The sequence below is a fragment of the Antedon bifida genome, chromosome 5 (assembly GCF_963402885.1).
Source record: "Antedon bifida chromosome 5, ecAntBifi1.1, whole genome shotgun sequence".
Lineage (NCBI taxonomy): Eukaryota > Metazoa > Echinodermata > Crinoidea > Comatulida > Antedonidae > Antedon > Antedon bifida.
The window spans coordinates 14322062-14343503 of NC_136230.1; the positions used below are offsets into that span (position 1 = coordinate 14322062).

The window sequence follows — 21442 nt, forward strand, 5'->3', positions numbered from 1 at the left end:
GGCATGATACTTTGATCACTGTGACCATAATTCAAATGAGTATCTTGAATAATGAAATCAGCAATAGTTGGTCCCAAAGAAATGAAAAATAGTTGGCTGGAATTGCTTTTACAGCCACAAAATCTGTCAGTACTAGGCTTGATGGTGAAATAATGCAACTTATGCGACAACGTGATTGCACGCATAAAAAGGCTAAACAATCTGGTTTAGAAATAGATTGAAACACCTACAAAACGTTACGGAATATCGTGACTGATAAAATCCGAACCAAAAAAGTGAATATTTTAAATCAACCATCGAAAATAGCAAAGGTGATTCGTCAATGCTATGGAAGAAACTAAAAGAGGTCCTTCCAAGCAATAAAAAATCAGCCCCAAATTGTATTATTTCCAATAATGGAATTACTATCAACAATCCTGACGACATTGCTGATATATTGAATGAACATTTCTCCACAATCGGTGAACGTATGGCAAATGCAACAACCAGTAGTATATTTGAATCAAACCGTCTCTGAGTCGAATTCACTCGAACAATGTATATTGCCAGACATCACAGAAGAATTTGTTCAAAGTCAAATATTAGTAATGTCTGCTGGTAAAGCAACAGGTCCAGACGACGTTAGTGTAAAAATGCTGAAACTAGCTTACCCACACGTGACAAAGTCATTAACCCATGTCCTAAACCTATCAATACGATGCGGACATTACATTACAGAGTGGAAAAAGGCCTCTGTTACACCTATTCACAAAGGAGGAGACAAAAGTAACACTAATAATTATAGACCAATTTTCATCCTACCAAAGGTTTCACAAATTTTAGAAAGGTGGGTACATTCGGCCGTTCATTCGTACCTTGATGTGAACAAGCTGATCCCATCTTGTCAATCAGGGTTTGAACCGTTTCATTCAACTGAAAAAACGCTACATGACTTAAAGATAGGCCTATATTGTCCCCCTAAAAAAATATTTTTTTTAATTTTTTTGTTGAATATGTTATTTTAATGTCACATAATAGTTATTCACTCTCACAAAAAATTGGGTCTGAAAAAAATTTATTTACCTGAGAAAAATGTAATTTAAAGCAAAAAATGGTCAAATTGTCTGGAAGACAATGAGTTTTTGGGTAATTTACCTGTTTATTTTGTCTTTTTATAGGTGAAATAATTTTTTTCCCCCGTTTTTTTCCTTATGGAAGTGAACAACTTTAAAACTGCAAAATGGCCTATTCAAAGTCCGATTTTAAAAATCTTTATTTTTCATGATTTTGGGGGACAATACATCTTTAACCAACGAGTGTTTACATGCCATGGAACAGGGTAAAATGACTGGTACTGTTTTCATAGACCTGAGCAAGGCATTTGACTCAGTTAGTCATGAAATTCTGTTAAAAAAAACTCAAATGTATGTGCATGTCACCATCCGTAATGGAGTGGTTTAAATCATATTGATCGCAGTCAATATGTAAACATTGGTGGCACAAAATCGAAGACGCGACCATTAACAACCATTAAACATTGGTGTGCCACAGAGTTCGATTTTGGGGCCACTGCTTTTTATCATTTACACAATTAGTGATTTACAAAATTGTATTCCTAAAAACTGTAAGTTGTACGGTGACGATTCAACCTTGACATGTAGTTTACCAACCATAGACGAAATTGAAACAAATTTAAATATTGTATTAGATATAGTACACAATTGGGCAAACAGAAACAAACTCACTATAAATGCAAACAAAACTAAATCAATGCTCATCGGATCGAAAAAGAAAACATCTACTAGCGACCTTAATCTAAAAATTGCAAACAATTCAGTTGAAAAGGTAAAATCCTCTAAATGCTTAGGTGTCATAATTGACGAAACGTTAAGTTGGTCACCGCATGTTGAGACGTGAACAAAACAGTTTCTTTTAAACTAGGCATGCTAAATCGGATTCGCGACTGTATCCCACAAAGTTGCATGAACACACTATTCACTAGTCTAGTAAGGCCGTCATTAGACTATTGTTGTACAGTATTGGGTGGCAGGTATGCATCCCATAATAAAACACTTAATAAGTGTTTAAAACGAGCTGCAAGGCTTATTTTAAAATGTCCATATCTGACTCCTTCAGTAGACATGTTCCCAGACCTAGACTGGCTTTCATTTTCGGGCAGAGTTTCATTTAAAAGGACTGTCCTTGTATTTCAATGCATAAATAAAATGACTCCCAAATATATGACTGATATATTTACACCCTTATCCCAGTCACGCGTAACGAGGCAGTCCACATTGTTGAAGTTAAAGATTCCTTTTGCGAGAAAAGAATGTTTCTCCACAAGTTTTAGTGTTGTTGGTGCAACCCTCTGGAATAGCGTCGAAGAGGAGGAGGAGGAGAAGAATCATCACATCCCTAGGGTTATTTAAATCAGAACTTCATAGGAAGTATATTCAGCAAAATGCTATTATGTAAATGGTTTTTAACTCAATGCAGGGCCCAATGGAATCAGTTTTTAACAAGGTAATAATAATAATAATAATAATAATAATCTAAAACTTCAGTGTCATCCCAAAAACATCTACCCTTGTGCGTGTACTTTTCGCGGACAATTTTTGGACGGTTAGCTTAGCACATATTTCTTGATTAAAAAGTTTAAACTCGCGTTACAGTGTGCTGCATCGACGGTCTAAAATAACCGTTGAACAAAGGTCATGGAGCTAGATCATTACGTACCTTTCAACACGCCCGTTAATTCATAGAACAAAAGAGTCTAACACTATTATTGGGTCCTGAATTGTAGGTCCAACTTGTGAAGCTGTGTGTATGGTACACCATGTCTTTCCACAAGAAAATATAAAGTATGATTGAGAATGTTTCGATGTTTCGGAAGCCTAACTAGTGTTCATTCACAGTGTAAACATTTAAACAATATTGTAGGTCTAGCTTGTACAGTAGAATGTCATCTCACTGTATAAACAACAACGATTTATAACAATGACTTGACCTGTAAAATATAGGTCACACCTTTTTTTAAATGGAATTTCAAATAGAAATGGTTAGTTTAGTCAGTGTGCACTCTATACATCAAGCCTAATGCAGGTCAAATTAGCAATTGAGTCATATGTACATCCCTACACACAATATGTACATCCCTAATACGTTGTCAAAATATGGTTCTCGGTAAAGTTATCATTTAATTCTGTTTAGACTGAAGTTTTTTTCACAGAAATCAAATATCGTTTAATTTGCATCAGCTTAATATTATCATCACTTGACCAAAATCATCAAGTCATCAATATTATCTTGGAACTGTCATTAAGCTTATAACAAGTTTCACCAGTGAGTAGCAATTAGTTACAGGTAATTACACACTGCTTTGTTTGCAAACTGGTAAGTAATACAACCCAAAAACTGTCATGATGTAATTAGGAAAAGGGAACAAAATGGCTTCTTTCCATAATAATAATAATAATATCAACTAAAGGTTCTGTAAGTTCACAAGCAACCTGCTTAATACATTATTAGTCACATTTGTCGTCTGTTTTTCATTTATATTTTAGTGGTTTGAGATACTAATTAGTTAGTATGTATCATCCTTCTCATCTATGAAACATCATTCCAAAATGCGATGTACATCCACAGACCAAATTGTTGAATATAGAGCGACAGAATAGTAAATGCAAACGTCTTTAACAAATTAAGAACAAATTAATTGAGATTATCATGATATCTGATACCTGATTTGTTTAGTAGATAGTAATTATTAAGTGGATGTGTAGGGTAATTCATATTGTTTCAACTTAGTAACAGTTTATGTATCATCACTACGCACAATAGGCGAGTGAAGAGATAGTTACAGGTTGTTTTATATTTGAAATTACTTTAAGTATAGCCTCTTTTCTACTCATGTCAACCACTTGACTTCTGGTGGGCTTAACAAAGTGTCTTGTATCTGCGTAATTAAAATTCGCCTAATATGAGACAACCACAAGGCTAAAAAAAAACTACCGCGGCCTACATACTTCAAATAATTATGCCAGGCATAGAGCAAGAAAGTCGATTAGGATAAACATGGAACAAATTCTATCATATAACTGGCGTGATAGGCAGAGGCAAGGGGACATATATAAATTATGCTTAATTCTGAAATACGCGAGCACAATGAACAAAACTGTTCTATCGCAGATGTACGGCGAAACGTAGATTTGATAACATCGTCTTCACTATTACGATATTGTTCCATATTTCTCTCTTATTATAAACAAACTTCTGATTTCATCTCTAGATTTTCAACCGTCCACGGTATAGAAGTGATTTCCGTGTTGATCATGTAATTACTTTGCGACTTCCTGGTTTTTGCTCCCCTCCAACGTTTGCCGTTGGCGGCGACATACATTTTGCTTTATTCATGGGCCGCGTGTAAAGTTTAAGCAAAATAAAATTATACTGCAAAACAATAAGGATCAAATCAATTATATTAAAAAATAATCGAAGTATATTGCGGTGGAATTTGTAAAATCAATAAATAAAATTAATATCAGAAATCGAGTAAAAATTACATTAGTACGAAAGCCTAATCTTGCCACATCATGAATGTAAATGAAATTTCCACATAGCAAAAATAAATAAATAAAAACAACAAATAATTTGCCTAATAGCTACTATCGAGGCATAAGAGGACAAGCTGTTATTTTGAATTTAACAAATGGACAATATGAAATTCGACATTTGATGGGCCACTGGGGCTTTAGGCGTTCCATACGTAGCGGCCGAAATGAACGGCAGCCAATGTGCACTGTATTAATTATTTATTTATTTTTTAATCAGGTAAAACCCCGACATAGCCGAATGGTAGCCGAGTTGCTGTAATGTTTTGCATGTGTATCGCTGTTCAGACCCGGGATGATTTTGCCCATGGTGAAAGCCGTTTATTTAAACGTCTTCTATAATAAACGCCCGTCTTCCATAAACCATCTTTGGAATATTCAACCTCCGCTCTCTAATAAACGCTCCGCCACATATATTTATACACGAAATATTGTATTATAACACAAACACAATTGTATTTGTTTGAAAAGGTCGTCACAAGGGGGATATACAGCAATTTTACAACAGTAATTGTAACAATATGATGAATATGGTTAGGGAACTAGAGAAGAAGTTAGTTTGATTAAGTTTATATTATGTTTGAAACTATCGGCTATACGCGTATACAAAAAACGCACTACGTATAATTCGCCAATGTTGAGGGCGCAAGTTAACTTATAGTTACTGAATGGTTTATTTGTGTTTCTATGTCTTTACAGATTGAATAAATACACAGAAAGAAAATACACAACTAAACAAAACGGATAAGCACTAACAGTGAAATATTATAATAAATGCATAATGGGATACATTTTGTATTTCATCCTACACAGAAATGCGAATTTGCGTGTTTAATATTATTTGAATCACGTTTATAAACATTACTGGATTATTAAATCTAATCATTAACCTGTTTCACAGTAATATTTGCATTTACAATAATGATTGCCAATGTATTTTTAATGAAATGTAATCCAAATAGAACATCCACAAGAGTATAAACACCTACGGCCTACCTTATTCTGAATATTCACATGAGATCCTGCCATAAGCAGTTTTTTTTTAAATGGAATTTCAAATAGAAATGGTTAGTTTAGTCAGTGTGCACTCTATACATCAAGCCTAATGCAGGTCAAATTAGCAATTGAGTCATATGTACATCCCTACACACAATATGTACATCCCTAATACGTTGTCAAAATATGGTTCTCGGTAAAGTTATCATTTAATTCTGTTTAGACTGAAGTTTTTTTCACAGAAATCAAATATCGTTTAATTTGCATCAGCTTAATATTATCATCACTTGACCAAAATCATCAAGTCATCAATATTATCTTGGAACTGTCATTAAGCTTATAACAAGTTTCACCAGTGAGTAGCAATTAGTTACAGGTAATTACACACTGCTTTGTTTGCAAACTGGTAAGTAATACAACCCAAAAACTGTCATGATGTAATTAGGAAAAGGGAACAAAATGGCTTCTTTCCATAATAATAATAATAATATCAACTAAAGGTTCTGTAAGTTCACAAGCAACCTGCTTAATACATTATTAGTCACATTTGTCGTCTGTTTTTCATTTATATTTTAGTGGTTTGAGATACTAATTAGTTAGTATGTATCATCCTTCTCATTTATGAAACATCATTCCAAAATGCGATGTACATCCACAGACCAAATTGTTGAATATAGAGCGACAGAATAGTAAATGCAAACGTCTTTAACAAATTAAGAACAAATTAATTGAGATTATCATGATATCTGATACCTGATTTGTTTAGTAGATAGTAATTATTAAGTGGATGTGTAGGGTAATTCATATTGTTTCAACTTAGTAACAGTTTATGTATCATCACTACGCACAATAGGCGAGTGAAGAGATAGTTACAGGTTGTTTTATATTTGAAATTACTTTAAGTATAGCCTCTTTTCTACTCATGTCAACCACTTGACTTCTGGTGGGCTTGACAAAGTGTCTTGTATCTGCGTAATTAAAATTCGCCTAATATGAGACAACCACAAGGCTAAAAAAAAACTACCGCGGCCTACATACTTCAAATAATTATGCCAGGCATAGAGCAAGAAAGTCGATTAGGATAAACATGGAACAAATTCTATCATATAACTGGCGTGATAGGCAGAGGCAAGGGGACATATATAAATTATGCTTAATTCTGAAATACGCGAGCACAATGAACAAAACTGTTCTATCGCAGATGTACGGCGAAACGTAGATTTGATAACATCGTCTTCACTATTACGATATTGTTCCATATTTCTCTCTTATTATAAACAAACTTCTGATTTCATCTCTAGATTTTCAACCGTCCACGGTATAGAAGTGATTTCCGTGTTGATCATGTAATTACTTTGCGACTTCCTGGTTTTTGCTCCCCTCCAACGTTTGCCGTTGGCGGCGACATACATTTTGCTTTATTCATGGGCCGCGTGTAAAGTTTAAGCAAAATAAAATTATACTGCAAAACAATAAGGATCAAATCAATTATATTAAAAAATAATCGAAGTATATTGCGGTGGAATTTGTAAAATCAATAAATAAAATTAATATCAGAAATCGAGTAAAAATTACATTAGTACGAAAGCCTAATCTTGCCACATCATGAATGTAAATGAAATTTCCACATAGCAAAAATAAATAAATAAAAACAACAAATAATTTGCCTAATAGCTACTATCGAGGCATAAGAGGACAAGCTGTTATTTTGAATTTAACAAATGGACAATATGAAATTCGACATTTGATGGGCCACTGGGGCTTTAGGCGTTCCATACGTAGCGGCCGAAATGAACGGCAGCCAATGTGCACTGTATTAATTATTTATTTATTTTTTAATCAGGTAAAACCCCGACATAGCCGAATGGTAGCCGAGTTGCTGTAATGTTTTGCATGTGTATCGCTGTTCAGACCCGGGATGATTTTGCCCATGGTGAAAGCCGTTTATTTAAACGTCTTCTATAATAAACGCCCGTCTTCCATAAACCATCTTTGGAATATTCAACCTCCGCTCTCTAATAAACGCTCCGCCACATATATTTATACACGAAATATTGTATTATAACACAAACACAATTGTATTTGTTTGAAAAGGTCGTCACAAGGGGGATATACAGCAATTTTACAACAGTAATTGTAACAATATGATGAATATGGTTAGGGAACTAGAGAAGAAGTTAGTTTGATTAAGTTTATATTATGTTTGAAACTATCGGCTATACGCGTATACAAAAAACGCACTACGTATAATTCGCCAATGTTGAGGGCGCAAGTTAACTTATAGTTACTGAATGGTTTATTTGTGTTTCTATGTCTTTACAGATTGAATAAATACACAGAAAGAAAATACACAACTAAACAAAACGGATAAGCACTAACAGTGAAATATTATAATAAATGCATAATGGGATACATTTTGTATTTCATCCTACACAGAAATGCGAATTTGCGTGTTTAATATTATTTGAATCACGTTTATAAACATTACTGGATTATTAAATCTAATCATTAACCTGTTTCACAGTAATATTTGCATTTACAATAATTATTGCCAATGTATTTTTAATGAAATGTAATCCAAATAGAACATCCACAAGAGTATAAACACCTACGGCCTACCTTATTCTGAATATTCACATGAGATCCTGCCATAAGCAGAATGTTAACAATATCTGTACAACCTTGTCCTGCAGCACAATGCAACGGCACACTTCCATTCTGAAATAAATAAAATACGTTTAGGTATTACTATCAACTCAAATTTGTTTCTAATTTGAATTTAAATTCTACCGTATTTAACTAGTTTAACTATTATTTAGTTAATCGTTCTCTGACAGATAAAAGCCAACACTGTTGTTGGTGCTTAGTTTATAATGTAATGTTCAATTATTTGTAAGAATATAATATATAATATGTAAAATATAACATATAATATATTATTATTATTATTATTATTATTATTATTATTATTATTATTATTATTATTATTATTATTATTATTATTATTATTATTATTATTATTATTATTATTATTATTATTATTATTATTATTATTATTATTATTATTATTATTATTATTATTATTATTATTATTATTATTATTATTATTATTATTATTATTATTATTATTATTATTATTATTATTATTATTATTATTATTATTATTATTATTATTATTATTATTATTATTATTATTATTATTATTATTATTATTATTATTATTATTATTATTATTATTATTATTATTATTATTATTATTATTATTATTATTATTATTATTATTATTATTATTATTATTATTATTATTATTATTATTATTATTATTATTATTATTATTATTATTATTATTATTATTATTATTATTATTATTATTATTATTATTATTATTATTATTATTATTATTATTATTATTATTATTATTATTATTATTATTATTATTATTATTATTATTATTATTATTATTATTATTATTATTATTATTATTATTATTATTATTATTATTATTATTATTATTATTATTATTATTATTATTATTATTATTATTATTATTATTATTATTATTATTATTATTATTATTATTATTATTATTATTATTATTATTATTATTATTATTATTATTATTATTATTATTATTATTATTATTATTATTATTATTATTATTATTATTATTATTATTATTATTATTATTATTATTATTATTATTATTATTATTATTATTATTATTATTATTATTATTATTATTATTATTATTATTATTATTATTATTATTATTATTATTATTATTATTATTATTATTATTATTATTATTATTATTATTATTATTATTATTATTATTATTATTATTATTATTATTATTATTATTATTATTATTATTATTATTATTATTATTATTATTATTATTATTATTATTATTATTATTATTATTATTATTATTATTATTATTATTATTATTATTATTATTATTATTATTATTATTATTATTATTATTATTATTATTATTATTATTATTATTATTATTATTATTATTATTATTATTATTATTATTATTATTATTATTATTATTATTATTATTATTATTATTATTATTATTATTATTATTATTATTATTATTATTATTATTATTATTATTATTATTATTATTATTATTATTATTATTATTATTATTATTATTATTATTATTATTATTATTATTATTATTATTATTATTATTATTATTATTATTATTATTATTATTATTATTATTATTATTATTATTATTATTATTATTATTATTATTATTATTATTATTATTATTATTATTATTATTATTATTATTATTATTATTATTATACATTATGGGATTTAGAAACAGGAGTGTTTACAAGTTACTACATTTTCTCAAATATAAATTTGGCTTTTAAACATGTACGGTATTTAAAAATGTTTTCCAGTCGACGCTGAGTTGGATTGAATGAACAACCAACAGTGATGATGATCGAGCCGAACCACCAATTTTTTTAACAATTAGTATTAAAGTATGATTTTTCAACTTAGTTCAGCGCTTTCTCTCTCGAGCATTGCTGGAGAGTTGGAACACCAAGACTACGTAAAAAATAATTTGGATTTTGATTGGTTGGTTTATGACTGAAGACAAAACATTAAATTGAATTTTTTTGTTATTATAATTTATATAGTTTTACTTATACAATAATTGAAGACGTCGTCGCTTTGTGAGAATTCAAGAAGTAGCAGTCCGTACTATTTTATTATGAAACTATGATGACGTAATTTGTGAAACTTTTGTTATCGTTAAAGTTGTAAACGCAGTATTGACACATATTTCACTTCTATTCGTGTCAATCGTTAAAATGTCAGTAATCTAAAATACGTTGACATAAAGACCAGTTACCCCTTTTCATACCAAATCGTTGAATCTGCATAACTCAAAGCAACTCAACATCGACTGGAAAACAGGCCTTACTCTCGATAATAATATGGAAAAATAAGTTTTATACTGTTTAATCGAAGAGGGAAACATTCACTTAAGACGTGTAAAGATATCAGGCATTCGTCATTTATTCAGTATATAAGCTACACTGGTCATTGACAAAATAAAAGTAAGTGCAAAGTACAATAATTTCGACAAAAAAAGTATTTTCGTACATTGTACAGTGCACCTTCAGTTTCTTAATAACTGTTACGGTGCCCATTTATACGAGATATGATAGACCGGTAACGTCTCTGCTACGTACACCTTAAACATAGGATGGATCTTTTTTTTTCATTTTGGAGGAGATGGTAAAGACAGTCCGTCGTCAATTTTCAGGAAGGCATCTTAGAGTTGGAATAAGAAAAAACAAAACAGATCCATCTAAGATAGTGCACTGTTTTACGCCGATGATGCAAAATGTAAAGATTAATGGAAGCCTTTAATGATGTATATCAGTAAGCTTTTCGAAAAAGGAATACATTAAATTGCAAGTACCAACACAAAGCTTTACTGGAATTTCATCAAATCCACAAGACATAATAGTGTCTGGAGTCGGCTTATCAACCTTGACTTCAACTGATAGATGTGTTGTGTATAACGCAAAAGCGACAGCTGACGTTTTTAAAAACATGTTTATGACACAAATATGAAAAAAAAAAGTATTCCCGAAAGTCTGAACCAGATGCCATCCCCGTTAATGTACCAAAACACTCGCACCGATTAAAAATGTATCGGAAATCGCTGTGTACAGGATGTCTCCCAAATGAATGGCTAAAATGCTAATGTTTCCCTCTTTTATAAGAAGGGCGAATTTAGATCTGTCCCATTGAATCCTTGTGAAATACGTACGTATCATCATATTATTAATTTTGACAAACATAACATCTTGGAAATGACAAATAAACTTTATCATTAAACTTTAGGCCATTGGTTTTGTCCCTCATATTTCATCATTGGATTGTTTCTTACTAAGTATGGAACGCGGAGAGTGCCACTTTCGGCGACCTTTTAATGCGCCGCAATAGCATTTAGCAGCGACTTTGTTATTGAGAGGCAGCTACACCATCCGGCGACTTGTGCATACGTCATAGGCCTACAAATATTTAATTAATTTAAAAACTGTACTTTAAACATTAAGAATGCAAAAATATAAATACAATTTTCATACTAAACCAGCTAAACAGTTAGCATTGTGATTAAGTAGCCACCCAACCGCTTAAACAATTAATGTTCCAATTTGTTTAACTGTCCGGATGAATTGGAGTAAAACATAGTTTGAGTTCAATTCAAAATAAATAAAAATACTGAATAAAAAAAAAGGCACACCAACTAGGTCTCTAGTATAAATAGCCATGTCATAGGCTATATTTAAAATAATATAATACTATTCATTTATATTAGGCTTAGGCTAGTAGGCCTAATCAAATTTCTCTATTGGCTCGTCTCTCTATCGGGTTGTCTTTGGTTAGCCTATTTCCTGTTCATAGTCTAGATACTTTTAATAATCAACTAACACTCAAAGCGCTCTGATCTTTACGAAATAGCGCTATATAAATGTCGCATTATATTTTGGCTATTTTTCGTGAGTACAGTAGGCTTCTATGCTAGAGAGTAGGTCCTCTTAGAAAAAAAAACCCTTATAATTATATTCTATTTTAAATTGACATAAAGATGTCCTAAATTAATTTCTTCTAGAATTTCAATGCAATGTTTTGTTCTTTTTGAAGATGCTTTCGTAAAGGATGCATACACAAGACTGGAACGAAAGAAATAAATTATCAATAAAACACTGTAAGAAAAGAAGTATTGGAGGTTATTCAACCGAAACAAAGTCACCACATGAAAGAAAATTGTAACCGAATGTTAAAGTCGCCAAGTCACCGCTATAAAAAGTTGCAGTCGAATGGTAAAGTCGCAGAGTCGCCGCATGAAAAAGTAGCCTCTGAATTCTGAAGTCTCCTAGCCACAGACAAAAGTCGCCGCTAATTAATACCAAAGTATCCGAAATGTTAAGGTTGCCGAAAAAATAGCAGTCTCCGGCGTTCCATACATTCCAGTCTCTTTACAAGCTTCAATTCCGTCAGGATTTTTGTCTAACAGAAATGCGATCCAAAAATATGAGTTTTTTAAGTGATTTAATGATATTTTGTTGTAAATCTGTGACTGCAGTTGGTAAACAAATGTTTAGTCAACCATTAGCCTTTTGTGATTTTATGGATTTTAGCACCGCGACCTATGACTGCAGTTGATACAAATTCTTGCTCATTGTTTTATTTTGGCATATAGGCCTATATTATCCTATTAGGCCTAGAAGAATAGGAGTTAAGCCATAATTATTATATTATATAGGCTAGGTACTTTGTTAACGTCTGTGTTTTGTAAGGTAAATACACATGATATATATTAAATTATATTGATGGAGTAGGGAACGAGCGTTTACCTCGACAATAAGCAATTCAAATTTGAATATTTTAAATGTGAACGTACCGCTCCAAATTCATCAAATGTGCCATGAAAAGGATAGTAATCGGTGATACAATGCAAACCACACATTTGGTTTTGATTAAATTTAATTCAATAGTTTGGACTCATTTTATGACAAGTTTCTCTTTCGGATGTAATTTCCAGGGTTCGAATTGCATTCGATTAATAAATCAACGTGTCTGTATTATTTGTTCATGTAGTCGACATGTATACTGTTGTACATAGCCTTGCCTACACTTATTTATTTACACCGAAACTTCAGTACACTACAGTAGAACCTCTCCTTTGGAACACCCTTATTCAGGGAACGAGAACTCTGACTACCAAAAGAAACTATATCACAAAAGTAAACAAAAAAAATTTCTAAATAATTATATTCATCATTATTAATACAAAACTTTGGTACTTTCTCTGGTTCGAAATTTTTTATTGGCTAATCGTTGGTTAGTCTAAATTTTCAATTCTTCTAAATGTATTCAGTTAGTCCAGATCAATTATTTAGGAGACAATTGCGGTTTTAAGGGGAAAATAACCAACAATTTTCGAAAGGTGAGGTTCGAAAGGTGACCTCGTAATAGGTGTTCTTTGTATTCTAAAACCATCTGTGGGCGCGACCTAGATGGTACGTAAGCGAATTGAGCGTACCAATGCATCTAATATTATTAAATATCGTCAACAAAATGATAATGTTACTAATAGACAAGGGCTGGCCAGTATAAACATATACATAACCACCAAGTATAATTGTTATTATTGTTACTCACTCTAACCAAAGACAATTCCTAAACTAATCGGATAGAACAAACGACAAGAATTGCACCAAACGTTGCCACTTTTAAGAATAAATTGAACACCATTAACAATTAATTTCGTAAAAGCATACTGTTCTATTAATTGATCTTTTTTTATTGTTTGCTCTTTTTGGAAGTCAACAATACTGATACAGATACAACTTGCATTATCACATTGTTGTGACGTCTATAGTCTTCTGTGGTACACAATACGTATCTGCATATTTTCCACCTGTGGCTTGGTTTAAATAGACGAGGTATTTGTAAAGGGAGGAGTTCCGGGCAGGATGTTGTGCACAACGAATGAATAAAGTGAACGGTACCCAGTAAGATGTGTTTTATATTGACTTTAGAAATCTGATTTTGAAATACATTATGGTGTTTGTTATTACAGTAACATTTGACGCTGTATACTTACTAGTGATGAGAGGTGGTATTGTTGGTCTGGCCATGATTGTTTTCGCCGGATGGATTTATTAGTTTCGTGGGGACTCGACGTCGTTTGATATATATGTATTCAGAACTGATTGAGATTATATTCAGAACTATTGGTACTGGGATTCAGAACTGTGGGTTGTTGAATTCAGAACTGGTTGGTGTTTGAGGCGGGTATTTTTGTGTGCTGGTTTGGACATTTACGGAATTAACCAACGGCTGTGATTGTTGGATTGGAAACGGCAGTAGTTTTGTGGTTGTATATCTTTTGTTAATAAAATATTTCTATTTATATATTTTATTTTTATAATTGGATATTTCTAATTATAATAATTGTATTATCAGATTTGAAGTTTGAATGTGAAATTGGCAACATGGCATTTAAATATGATATTGGTGGGTCTGTGTTGAAATATTCAGGGGATGCGAATGATGCTTCATTGCGGGATTATACAGAACCTAAAGCCATTTTTAGCGTTGAAAATGAAAATATTTCTAGATACAATAGAGGAGGAACATAAGAATTATATAAATAAAATACGCGACTTGTTAAAAGCACATTTTGAGAGTCAATCCTGGACATGGGGTATTGAATCGCAGTTGTTAACTAGGAAACAATTACATTCAGAAACCATTGATTAATATGCGTCGGATATTATGTTATGGCGTAAGCAGATAAAGAAATCAGATTCTGAGCTCCTGTCTATTTTATGAGAGGGTTATTGCCGAACATTCGGGTATTTTCGAAATGCTTTAGATGCAGCTCGGCTAGCCATATTTGTCCAGCGTACTGTGGATGAACCTTCCCCTGGTACTTTTAAAAATAACCATCCAAAGTCCCGTGTTAGTAAAGAAAATACAACGCTAGATACGATCGCGGGGACGGTTGCGCAAGTTTCTAATATATTAGACAGTAGGGAGGTTTCGCAACCTTACGAATACGATAACGAAAACGGATACGTCATACATTTGTGAAACTTTTGAGCTGATCCCCATTTCATATTCGTAAAGCGTATTCGTGTTGACGAATATCACCAGTCATATTCGTAACTACAAAACGAGTATAGTTTTTGATCTATTTTGCACATTTTGCATTTGAATCAGGAATGATTCATGATTATAATATAATTATAGATTTATTGCAAGTAATTTACTAAAGTAATTTACTAAAATGCCAAGTCAATTTTGATAAATAGCAGTTTTTAAAGTCCTCACTCGCTTTGATGTTTACGCTAGGCCTAGGCAGCCAAGCACCAAGCAACACGTACCTGCGCTTCGCTCAAATTTACCGCAGTCCTATTTTGGACGCGCCTCAATATTTCGTTGCCATGCGAAACAGATTTTTTTATGGCTTACGAAAACGAATACGTGTGCGTGACGTATCCGTTTTCGTTATCGTATTCGTAAGATTGCGAAACCTCTCTAGTATTGAATCGTCTAGTCGGGTTCAGTGGGTGATTCCTCCTTTTAATAGTAATTTTGATGATAGGAAAAATGTCGATAAATCTAGTCGGAAATTTAACTCTCGAAATTATTTGTTGGCGTTGTGGTTTTCGGGGCCATATTCGAGTGGCATGCTATGCTAGAAAAAACAGGGATGGCCGTCCGTTAAACTAGAAACCCCGTTTGCAGGTAATTGTTGTAAAACCGTTAGGAACATGGAGGGGACAATGCAAATTGGGTAGACAATAAACCTTATCAATATGATAAAAGGTAGTTGTCCTAATATTGGGGTAAGACTAAATACAGAAGCCTCATCCGTCATTTTTCTCGTAATGCTGAATTGCATAGCAATAGTAGGGAGGTTCATGTTGCTTTATCGCGCTAACATTAAATTTATATTTTTGTCGAAAAGGTAAACAGGCCAAATGTTTAGTAGATACAGGTGCCTCTATCAATCTTATTGATAATGATTAGTTGACTAGGAATTTACCTGCTGTAGCTTCTAGTCTAGCTCCGGAAAATATTGATAAAGCACAAACAGCTAATTGCAGCGATCTTATGATTACTAATTCTATATCATTAAAGTTAACAATAAATAATGGTAATAATAGTTTCGTTGCTCCTATGAACGTTGCTAGGGAATTGTCTGAAGGTATAATGTATTTCAACAACATTAACTGTTTAACGTGTGTTTTGACTTCACAGAAAAAGAGTCAAATGCGGGTAGTTGCACGACATTGAATTTCCGCACGTTTTCAGTATATAGTTGGCCCATACTAGTGCCGTTGAAAGAGACGGGAGCAGCTACGGTGACCAAAGCTCTGTTTAAATATATTATGTGTGTACATGGATGTCCGGAAACTGTGTTGAGTGATCGCGTATCAAACTATCTTAGTAAGATTGTTCTAGAAGTATGTAGAGTAATACAAATATATAGAATATAAAAATTTAATCTGTAACACTGACAGTGTTCTAGATGGCATAAAATAAATAAATTCCGATTCAAAATAAGCAGGCCTTCGAGTTGTTAATGAAGGCTTGTCTGACCATTCCAACATTATCTCCATTCTCATTATTTCTACCACGCTTTGAGCATTAGTCATCTTGGAAGAATAGCTTTTTCGTCATCCGATCATTATCGAGTCTAATCAGATGTGCAGCATAATTTCGTTGCTGGGTTTTGATGAATGTAGATAAACCACATGTCTTACATATATTGTGAATGTCGATGTTGGTGTAATACAGTTTATAACATTCATCATCAAAAGTGTTTTTTGGCCAATAAAACGTCGTAAAAACGTACACCAGCTGTTCTAATCAAGTTTATTTGATTGTGCAGACGTTAAAACCCAGTTTTGACAATTGAATGCCAATCGACTTCGAATATAAGCTCATTGAAAAATCAAACGAGTTTGGAGAAGAATATTGTGATTTAATAAAACATTCTTCATTGACGAAAATTTGTTTTTGGCAGATTTGATGCGACTATTGAATTCCCAGTCTCCTGTGGTAATCTGGTCATGGACGATTTAAGAGACAAGATAGCGAAAAATAAAATAAATAAATACCAGCGCATATCACCCTCAACACAGGAGAGATGCAATTCTGTTATCTTAGAGTGAATTTCGCATTATGTAAATGAATATCATAATGATTGGGATAAATATTTACCGGCGAAACAGTTCGCTTATCGTGGAATAGAGTAGCTCCAACTCCAACCAACCAACTCTGTTGGTTATAGTCATTTTTACCTTTTATATGGCAGGGAAGCTAGGTTTCCGCTCGATGTAACCTTATTAAAACAATGCCACTATCCCGAAAAAAACATTACGAGATCATATGCATGTGTTAATAAGTCAGTTGGAGATATTTAGAGTTGTTTCTAAAAATCGAGCTGAGTTGAATCAAGCGAAAATGAAGGAGCGATATGACGAACGCGTCCGCGAGGTAACATATTAGTGGGCGATTCGATTTGGGTGTATATACCTGCGTTACAGAAAGATTTATCGCATAAATTAATGAAATGTTGGTCTGGCCCTTATCTGTTTGTTGAGAAAACGTGGCCTGTTAATGTTCGTGTTTGGAACTTAGTTCTGAAAGCACCGGTTCATGTGAACCGGATGAAATTTGCATATAATCGATATGCACGACCCACTAATAATAGTTTACATACGGATCCGGAGAAAATGAGTGAGCTGCCGGAAATCGAGATGGGGGACTGTCCGGAGGACTCATTTGAGCCGTTAATGGCCACCCATAATTTAAAACGGTACGGAAATACCATTTAACTTTTCCTGCCATTCCTGAAAGTGAGCATCGAAACAATTATAAGAGGACGTTATCGTCAAAATTGTTTGGAATACCTGATTAAATGGAAAGGTTTTCCCCACTCTCGGAATAAATAGGAAGCCGTACAGAATCTGAATTCCACTGCCCTTGAGTACATAGAGAATAATCCTGTAAGGATTACGGGGAAATGTAAAGTTTGAATTCTGATGATATATAGTGTAGTGGCATGGTATAAAGTAAAAGGCAAATGTATGTAAGTCTGTATTTAGATATGTTAACTTCTCTAAAGCATGCGGTTATTATTTTGTCGGGGCGTATATTTATTGTCTATAAATTAACCGATGACAATTACCGAATTAATTGCAATTTTAATGTAAATGAATCATAATATTACGTGGTGTACAGATGACGACCTAATCAATTACTATTAATATATTAGCTCAAACTGTACGGTATATATGGTATATAATTGGATAATGCGTATGTTGTGGTATAAAAAAAGAAAACGTTAAAAACAATGTATATTAGAATTGGATAATGCTAGACATGTAGATTTGTATCAGGGGTCAATTTGTGTAGGGTGGGCGTATGTATGGTACACACTACTTATTTGCATATTTTCCACCTGTGGGTTGGTTTAAATAGACGAGGTAGGCCTATTTGTAAAGGGAGGAGTTCCGGGCAGGAGGCTGTGCACAACGAATGAATAAAGTGAACGGTACTAAGTAAGTGTTGTGTTGTGTATTTATAACAATAAGCACTTTATTAGTTATCTCGCGGCTGTTTGCGTTATTTCACGTTAGAACACGGTATCGTTGACCTAAACGCAACTCTATTAAACTGTTCGCCGAGTGTCGCATTGATTGCAACACACTGCGTCGATTGCAAGGTAGCGAACGCCAAGATAATGTAATGCATATTTGCGCAATGTTCGTCTGTGGAGCACATGCCAAGGAATTATTCTTTTCTTTATTGTTTTAAACTTTTTAATTTATAAATTACATTCAATTATCGTACGAAGGATGACAATTTAAATCCACCACTTTTAGACAAGATGATTTGAGCAAAGGCAGATCAACGAAATTATTCTTGATAATAAATAATAACTAACTAGGCCTAAATAACAATAACTGACTAAAAGCCAATAAATCGTTTTAACATGTGTGTGGTTACATTGCAAAATGATAGTGGGAATCGAATACATTTTCGTCGCAACAGCGATGATTCAACTACCGTAATTGTTGTAAAGAGGGGGTGCGAAATTGATAGATTAGCTTTTTGCACTTGGCATGCACTCACTTCCTTGTTCTTCTAATTCATTTATTCGTTTTAAAAATAAACAAAAAAAACCATTTTTGTTTAGTTCAAGCAATTTTTACCATTGGAATCTTACCTTTTTATGTATATCTCAATTTTATATATTTTTTTTTTACAAAATTGCTTCAATCTGATTAAATTTTTCACTGCACCTTTTGAATTGGCGAGTTATGAATGTTTGCATATTATATTATTTTTATGGTAAATAAACACTTAGTTTGCGGAGATAGAAGTATATACAATTTCCAGATTTATTAATAGGTAAAATTAAAATACACTTTATTACTTACGTCAGCTTGAAGATTAACATCAGCACCCGACTCAATCAAGTTCTGGCAAACAGTAACATTGTTGTAATAAGCCCCATTGAACAGTGCTGTTTCACCGATCTATTGAAAATATTTTAAAAAATTATCTTTTTCAAACACCACCAAATATTGAAGAATAATTAATCATATGTCCAATTCAATGTTTCCTTTTATCATCACTAGAGTACATTTTTTCGAATAACTATTATTGTTTTTACATCTATATTATTTTCTCTAATATGAAGTCAATGAATAAGTTGAAAACATTTGCCATGTTTGTTTATTTTAAGAAAGGTGAGCATAACAAAATATTACACTGCTAATTGTGGATAGACAGGTAAATTAAATGCTTAAAAGTAAACGTTAAATATGTATTGTCCTAACAAAAATTAAAATAGGCCATTTTGTAGCGGTAATAATCACTTCCGTAGAAAAAAAAACATGTTTTCACTTAAAAAAGACAATACAGTTATATTAAATGAAGAAACCCATTGGCTGGCAGCCGATTTGACTATTGTTTGCTTTAAATATACAGTTTTCAGCTAAATGATTTGTTCTTGTTCAAATTGTTGGTCAACGTGAATAAATACTATGTGACATTGAAATGGCATATTCAACAACAACAATAAAAAAAATGCTTAGAAGGAAAATATAAGTTTAACTGATGAGATTGTTTACTCTGTGAGTAAATTGGTAATTTATTAATTTATTGTATATAGAAATGTGGTACAATACTTCAGTACTCATTTTTACCACACAAATAATTAGTTGAAACACAATATAATAATAATATAATATAAGTTTGTTTAGTCATTAGCTATCCCCGTTTACAATGATTATTTTTAATCTTTACACAGACTGCATTAACAATAACGTCGTAATGTTGACCGGCAAACAAAGATTGTGACAAATATGATTTGAATTGCTAGGATATTCGTTTATTCAAAATATGACAATAAATGGAATATTCCGATAACGTTTCCGTTAACTACTTAGATTATTTTTTGTTTAACACTTCCTTATTTTTGGGTTTTAAGAGGAATATTTTGGGAAGTGTGTTTCTCAGCGGTTTTAGCATGAATATTCACTGGCTTTTTTTCATCTCGTAATAAGTGTTTACAAGATTATTGTCCGGTAATAGTCTAGCGCATGCGCGAATCAGTGAGCAGATATGAGGTAACAAGCGATTTCATCGATTTTTACGATTTGTACACACAATTTTATATTCTATTATAGACGATGTAGTCCAGAGTAGCAACAATATTTTATAAAACCACTTGTCTGGTTTTTGGAATGTCGGGGCGTTTCAAATATTTAATACGTAATTATTGAGCCACCCTCAAACTGACAGGGCTACGGTTTTTGCATGATAATGTTGCAATCCCAAGATAATGAACATAATGATGAACGAGTTCAGAATAGACAAAATGATTATCGAATGGCCTAGCTTACCGGTCTAGCCTTTGTTAATGAGTTACGGAATAGAGCAGTCAATTTTGCAACTCATCAACAATTCTCACCAAATCGTAAACACTCATTATTTTTATTTATTATTAAACTTATCTACTCGCCATAGTTATACTGTACTGAATCTATCATCTAGTAATAATAATAGTATCCTACAAAACTATGTGCAGCACATGGAGTCCCTGAATGTAGTAGACAAAAATAACAAGCATGCTACAAAGGACCGATCCAAGTAACATTTTAGCTTTACTAAGTTTACTTTATTATGTTGTTTTATTGTCTTAAGAAGTGGTATAATTTATTAAATAACCAAACGCGGATGACATTATGTATATTATATATTTCCAAGGCATA

At 31.7% G+C, this 21442-nt stretch overlaps 1 protein-coding gene and 1 pseudogene across 1 annotated transcript in view; one reads left to right on the forward strand and one right to left on the reverse strand.

Annotated features, from left to right (window-relative positions):
- LOC144843358 (uncharacterized) overlaps window positions 1-21442 on the reverse strand; it is an 851823-nt gene that overhangs the window by 260030 nt on the left and 570351 nt on the right. The gene's annotated exons all lie outside the window — the stretch shown is intronic.
- LOC144842377 (uncharacterized) lies at window positions 17274-18196 on the forward strand (annotated as a pseudogene).